We start from the raw sequence: 7,622 nt of genomic DNA on the forward strand, positions 1-7,622 counted from the left end.
ACTCTCTCAACAGAGACAATTCTCACTTTTGCTGTTGGATTTGTTTGTAAACTGTCCGATATCGGTGGCTTCTGCTTTTTGATTCTATCAGGTGGAAAGAAATATTTTCTCCACATCTATTTGGTCCAACCAGTTCATGATAAAGAACTTTATCAGGTGGCCTCTAAGTGTTCTTTCATCTAAAGAAGAAAAACCCTCACATGTTTAATCTTCTTCAATAGTTGTAAATGTCTTCCTTCACATATCAGAATTGTTTTCATTGTTTTAATTGATATCAATAGTCACTAACTTTAATGCTGATATCATTTTTGAATGTCAACATATTACAACCAAAAATTGTTGCCTTCAGTTGAAATTGAACATATTTTGCAAAGACAGAAATTCAAAACAATGCATACATTTTCAGCCCCTAAATACAGGAAAAATTTGTTAGGGGTCCTTTAATGATAAATCATTGTTTAAACTGGGCTGCATACATTTTGTCAGCAAGTTCCACACAATAAAAGTTTAATTTTAATATTATTGCAGGTGATAATAACTCCTGGTGAAACTATCACTCATTGGCAGTTGTCAGAAAAATGATCCATGAAATTTTTAAAAGGAAGAGGCTGCTTATCTAGTTTAATTTAGTAGCTTCTTAAGCAACCATCAGACAGACAGTCGCACCAACACTAAACAGGAAAAAGGAAGAAAACACACTCAATACACAGGAAAGGAAAGCCCTAAAAGAACTCAAAAAAGATAAAAACATCGTTATCCTACCTGCAGACAAAGGACGCTTGACAGTCATCTTAAACCGAACAGACTACGTTGAGAGAGCGAACGCACTGCTTGCCGATACCGACACTTACCAACAGGTGGCGATAGCCGACCCCACAACTAGAGAACCGAATCACAGCCTTACTCAAAAAACTTCAAAAATCTGGAGAATTAAACAAGAGAGACTTCCAAAAAATGAAACCAGATGGATCCAACACACCACGCTTCTACGGACTACCAAAAATTCACAAACCAGGAGCTCCCCTCAGACCCATAGTGTCACTACCTGGAAAACCAACCTACAGATTAGCCAAGGAACTACACCAAAGACTAAAACACCTAGTAGAAGACTCCCACCACTCCATCCGCTCCACCCAAGAATTCCTGAACACCATCAAAGACACCAAGATAGAAGAGGATGAAATAATGGTCTCCTTTGATGTAACAGCCCTGTTCACATCCATCAACATCAACCTGGCCAAAGAAACACTGACTACATTATTAGAAGAACCAAAGACACATACACCAGACACCAGCAACCTCATCAGCAAGGACAGCATCATCAAGCTAGTGGACCTATGCCTCACCACCCACTTCACTTTCAATAACAAAACCTACAGACAAACCAACAGTACACCCATGGGATCTCCGATATCAGGGTTCTTAGCACAGGCAGTAATGTAGAGACTCGAACAAACAGCTCTGCCAATCATCCAACCCAAACTTTGGGTCCGCTACGTGGATGACACCTTTGTCATCACTAAACAAAACAAATTAGAGGAAACCTTCAAGACCATCAATAATACCTTTACTGGCATAACATTCACAAAAGAGGAGGAAAACAACAACAAACTGCTATTCCTAGATGTCACAGTAGAGCGAACAGCCAATGGGGAACTTCAAACCAGCGTCTACAGGAAAATAACACATACGGACCAAATACTGAACTACAGGAGCAACCATCCCAACACCCACAAACGAAGCTGCATTAGAACATTATTCCAACGAGCCACTACACACTGCAGCACAGAGGAACTACGAAGAGCAGAAGAAAATCACCTATACAGCGTATTCAAAAAGAACGGGTACCCTATGAACACAGTCCGCCGATTCCTCAGCAATAAACCCAAACAGACAAAATGGGCTCAGAAATCATAACCACTCTCCCCTATATCAAAGACATTTCCGAAATGACTGCCAGACTACTCAGACCTCTTGGCGTCATGGTAGCCCACAAACCCACCAAAACACTAAAACAGCAGCTAATGAACTTAAAAGACCCTATACAGACAACAAACAAAACAAACGTCATCTACAAAATACCTTGCAAGAACTGTGACAAACACTACATTGGACAAACAGGCAGAAAGCTAGCCACCACGATACATGAACATCAACTAGCCACAAAACGACATGACCCACTATCATTCGTATCCTTACACACAGATGAGGAAGGATACCACTTTGATTGGGACAACACATCCATCCTAGGACAAGCCAAACAGAGACACGCATGAGAATTCCTAGAAGCATGGCATTCCAACTGGAACTCCATCAACAAACACATTGATTTGGAGCCAATCTACCATCCCCTGAGAAAAAGAACAGGAAATGACATCACCAACGCAGGAAATGAGATCACCAACCCAAGGAAACCTAACCAGATAAACAGAAAGCGGGAAATAACACCAGCGCTTCGTCGGAGGCTCACTGTTGATGTTACCTAGAATGGTGACAAAACATCTGGGAACAAACCTTCCAGCTCAGTGAACCAGCTTACATCTGGATCAACATAAAGACCCACTCTTCTGTGGACCGAGAGGAGGAGAGTGCTGTGTTGGAGGTGGAAGAAAGACGTTGGGTTGGCTGTGCACCCTTGCAACCGGTGGATCTTAATGCTGGCTTCGGCCTAACACTGGTTCAGGGGAGCAGCCAACCTGCAACGATGGCTGCGGCAAGTGCTCGTGCCCCAGGTCACGGGGTCCGGAACACCATCCGTGTTTCCGTGAAGAAGATGGATGAAGGTGCACCTGTGGACCACACCTTCTTCGTGAAGAGGGTCCTGTTGGACTGTTGTGGGTTCGCTGCTGCGGACATTTACTGCCTGCAGGATTTCCCCGGAGGAGGTTTTTACGATGTGACCTTCAGGAGTACCAAGCTTTGCGAGTGCTTCCTGGAGGTTTTCAAGGAGACAGGAGGTGAGGGCCCCCTCTCTGTATTGACTGCTGTCCCACTGTTTGTGATGCCAGCACAGAGGAGCCGTATGGTGACTGTACACATGTACAACCCACATGTGCCAGCAATTGATGTCCTAACCTTCCTTGGAAGGTACGTGAAGGTGGAAGGGGACCTAACTGACATCATGGACCCCTTTGGCATCTGGACCAGTAAGAGGCAGGTCAAGGTGACGCTGAGGATGGGCGTGGACGGGAGCATTGTACGCCCACCGTCCAGCTTCGCGATTGGCGGGAGCTAGGGCTACCTGACCTACGCAGGGCAATCTAAAGTCTGCCATGCCTGTGGTAGGTCAGGTCACGTGGCAGCCGACTGCAAAGCCACCATCTGCAGGAACTGCAGGGAGGAGGGACACCTTGCAAAGGATTGCCCACAAGAAAAATGCTGCAACCATTGCGGGGAAGCGGGCCACCTCGATAGGGCAGGCCCGTGGCGGGGGAAACTACCTACGCCCAGGTCGCCAGCAGGGGCAATGCGGAGCCAGCCCCCCCGGAGGTGAGGAAGGCACCAGGGTCCTGCAAGGACCCCACTAATGTGCAGGAGGGCCAGGCCATGCAGGAGGGCCCAGCCCCGCAGGACGGACCCGAGGCCAGCAAAGCGGCCCTCCAGGCTCCGTTCCCCCCCAACAACCCGGAGTCGATGGAGGCGGCGACAGGCGACCCAGGCGAGTGGACGACGGTCCGGAAAGCGAGGAGGAAGGCGCGTCTGCGGGCCCAGGAACCGCAACCATCAGGCGGGAAGAGGCAGCTACAGGGGGGCTATAAGAGCTTCTCTGACGAGGGAGATTCGGAGAGGGCCCGCCCAAAGCAGAAGCTAAAGATCTCAAGGGAGAAGGAAAGCAGCACCCCGCTTCCAGGTGATGGGACGCGTCCTGAGGCTCCGTCCGACACCCAGTCACGTGCCGCTGGGGCTCTGGAGGGCCCCCCGGAACCTCCAGGCAGGGAGGAGGAAATAGCGCATCCCTAGCCTGACCCAGAGCCGGACTCTCCTGCCTCCGTAACCCCAACGGGGGGATGCCACCCGGAAGGCAGCACGGATGGTTTCCTGAGCCCGGAGAGCGTCCAGTAGTTAGCCCGGTCAATGGGCATGAAGGGACAGATGGAGGGGCTGGACCTTGGACTTGGGGAGGGTACTGCGGTCACTGCCCACAATGGGGGTGCGAGTTGCGAGCATTAATGTGCGCAGCGTCAAGTCCACCGCAAGATGTGTGTCCACGTTGGCCTACCTGACCACCGTCAAGGCAGACCTCCTGTTTCTGCAGGAGTGCGGGATACCGCACCTCAGCAGGTACGGGAAATGGTCCGGCACCTGGACCTGTGGGCCTTCGATCTGGTCGGGAGGGTAATGACTGTCGATCCTCGAGCCTGGCTATTCTGCTGTGGGGGCGCAACTTCACCATCTCTCAAGTTCAGGAGGTGGTGGGGGGGGGGGGCGCCTCCTAGTGGCTGACGTCACCTATAGGAACGCTCCCCTAAGGCTGATCAACGTGTACGCCGCAGTGGTACGGAGTGAGCGGTTGGCCGTCCTGCAGCAACTTCCACCCCTGCTGGCTACGTCCAGGCCGGTCATCCAAGGCGGAGACTTCAACTGCATCATCGATGCAGATGGAAGATCCAGCGTGGAGACAGCAGGTGGGGGGAGTCAACTGGACGTCACGTCCAGATTACTGATGGGCATGGTGGAGGACGCCAAGCTGCTCGACGTCTTCAGCGGAGCGCAGCGGAGGTACACCTGGTCGCGGCCAGACGGGTCTATTCGCTCAAGGATAGACTTCCTGTTTGTGTCATGGACATTCTCAGTCAGGTCCACCGGTGTCGAGCCGGTGTTCTTCTCTGACCATTGCCTCTGCTGGCCGACTGTCACTTACAGGACAACCAACCGGATGGCAAGGGAACGTGGAAGCTCAACATGACTCTGTTGACCCCAGAGAACGTTGAGGAGCTTAAGAGGGAGTACGCCGGTTGGAGAACTGTGAAACCCCTCTTTGAGTCTCCGGGCGACTGGTGGGAGACGGCGAAGGAGAACATCAAGAGGTTCTTTGTCCTCAAGGGTGTTCGGAAGGCGAGAGAGAGGTGGGGAAAGCTGTCGCGACTCCAGAAAAGGGCGCAGAACCTGCTCCTTCTGCAGTTGATGGGGGTCGATGTCACAGAGGACCTCCGCGAGGCGAGGGGCCAGCAAGTCTCGCTCTTCGCCGCGGAGACCTCCAGGACAATCTTCCGATCCAGGGTCTGCTCCGTGGAGCAGGACGAGACGTGCTTGCATTTCTTCTTTCAGAAGGTGCACAAAGAGAGCTCTGTGCTTAGCCGGCTGAAGGAGGACGACGGCTCAGTGACGTCGTCTCGGCCCGTCATTTTGAGGATCAGCAGATCCTTCTATGCCGGACTGTACGACACGAAGCCCACGGACAGCACGGCCTCCGAGTCGTTCCTGTCGTCTATCACGGAGGTCTTAGACGACGGCACGAGGGAGTGGCTGGACTGGCTGATATCGCTGGATGAGCTGACCAGACCCCTCAAGTCCTTGAAGAGGAATAAGGCTCCCGGGAGTGACGGCTTACCGGTCGAGCTGTATTCTGCTCTGTGGGACCTGGTCGGCCAGGACCTGCTGGAGGTGTACGATAGTGCGCTTCGGGCAGGGGAAATGTGCAAGTCCATGAGGAAGGGCATCATCACCCTCATTTACAAGAGGAAGGGGGAGAGGGAAGAAATTAGGAATTGGCATCCCATTTCACTATTGAACGTGGACTACAAAATCCTGACCAAGGTCATAGCCAACCGGGTCAGGTCTGTCCTGGAGTCGGTGATTCACCCTGACCAAACCTGTGCTGTGCCAGGCAGGAAGATCGCTGACAGCCTGGCGCTCATCAGGGATACGATCGCCTATGTGCAGGACAGGCAGGTGGACACCTGCCTCATCTGCCTGGACCTGGAAAAGGCCTTCGACAGGGTCTCTCATGCTTACATGAGGGACGCCCTCTCCAAATTGGGGTTCGGGGAGGGCATCCGCAATTGGATCTGGCTGCTCTACACCAACATTGTTAGCACAGTCTCGATCTACGGGTGGGAATCGGACAGTTTTCCCGTCAGATCTGGAGTCAGGCAGGGTTGCCCGCGCTCTCCTGCCTTGTTCGTGTGCTGTGTGGAGCCCTTCGCCACATCCATCAGGAAGGACGTGAGCCTGAAGGGCGTGACTATCCCAGGCAGCGGAGGCCTTCAGGTCAAGACCTCCCTGTACATGGACGACGTCGCCGTCTTCTGCACCAATCGTCGGTCGATGAGTAGGCTGTTGGACATCTGCGGCCAGTTTGAGCTGACCTCGGGTGCCAAAGTCAATAGGGGTAAGAGCAAGGTCATGTTCTTCGGGAACTGGGATGACCGCTCCTTCATCCCCTTCACCGTCAGGACAGACCACCTGAAGGTGCTCGGTGTTTGGTTTGGTGGAGCTGGGGTGTGCACTAAGACTTGGGAGGAGCGTATCACCAAATTGAAGCAGAAGCTGGGCAGGTGGATGCTCCGGTCCGTCTCCATCGCGGGTAAGAACCTGGTTGTCAGGTGCGAGGGGCTTTCGGTACTGTTGTATGTGGCGCAGGCCTGGCCAATTCCCTGGACCTGCGCCACTGCGGTCACCTGGGCCATCTTCCACTTCATTTGGGGGTCGAGGATGGACCAGGTCGCAGGGACACCATGTACAAAGACCTGGAAAATGGGGGAAAGGGCATACCGAACGTCACCCTCGCCCTGACGGCTACCTTTGTGTGCGGCTGCATCAAGCTGTGCGTAGATCCTCAGTACGCAAACACCAAGTGTCACTACTTACTGAGGTTCTACCTGTCTCCAGTGTTGCGAATGATGGGCCTGACCTCGTTGCCGCAGAACGCTCTGAGTAGTTGGACCGTCCCGTACCACCTGTCCTACGTGGAGAAATTTTTGAAGGGAAACACCTTTGACCACAAGGCCGTCAGGCAGTGGTCAGCATGTAGTATCCTCGAGACTCTTCGGGAAAAGGAGAGGGTGGATCCCATCGTGTGGTTCCCCACGCAGACTGCTAAAGTCGTTTTGGCAGAATGCCTCATTGCCAGAACTTTCAAACAAGCACAAGGACATTGCTTGGCTGGCCGTGAGAGGGGATCTGCCAGTGAGATCCTTTATGCATGCCCGGAATCTCTGCGCCATCGCACGCTGCCCTCGAGGTGACTGCGGGGGGGATGAGACTGTCGATCACCTCCTTCTGGAGTATGCCCATGCGCAGGAGGTCTGGAGGGAGATGCAGTGGTATTTGTCGAGGTTCGTCTCGAGCAGCTCCGTGCTCTATGGGCTGTTTCCCGGGACGCACACCGCGACCAACATCAACTGCGCCTGGAGGACCATCAATGCGGTGAAAGATGCTCTTTGGTCTGCCCACAACTTGCTGGTCTGCCAGCTGAAAGAACTGACCCCGACCGAATGTTGCAGACTGGCGCACTCCAAGGTCCAGGACTACGTGCTGAGGGACGCGCTAAAGCTTGGGGCAGCCGCTGCCAAGGCGCGGTGGGGTAAGACCACCGTATGAAACCCCTCGTCCAGAATGGAAAAAAGGGCCCTATCTGGTAACTGGGCCCAGCTGGCACCTTCCCCAACTAGTCAGGGGGC

The sequence above is a fragment of the Stegostoma tigrinum genome, chromosome 4 (genome assembly GCF_030684315.1).
Source record: "Stegostoma tigrinum isolate sSteTig4 chromosome 4, sSteTig4.hap1, whole genome shotgun sequence".
In the NCBI taxonomy this organism is placed as follows: domain Eukaryota; kingdom Metazoa; phylum Chordata; class Chondrichthyes; order Orectolobiformes; family Stegostomatidae; genus Stegostoma; species Stegostoma tigrinum.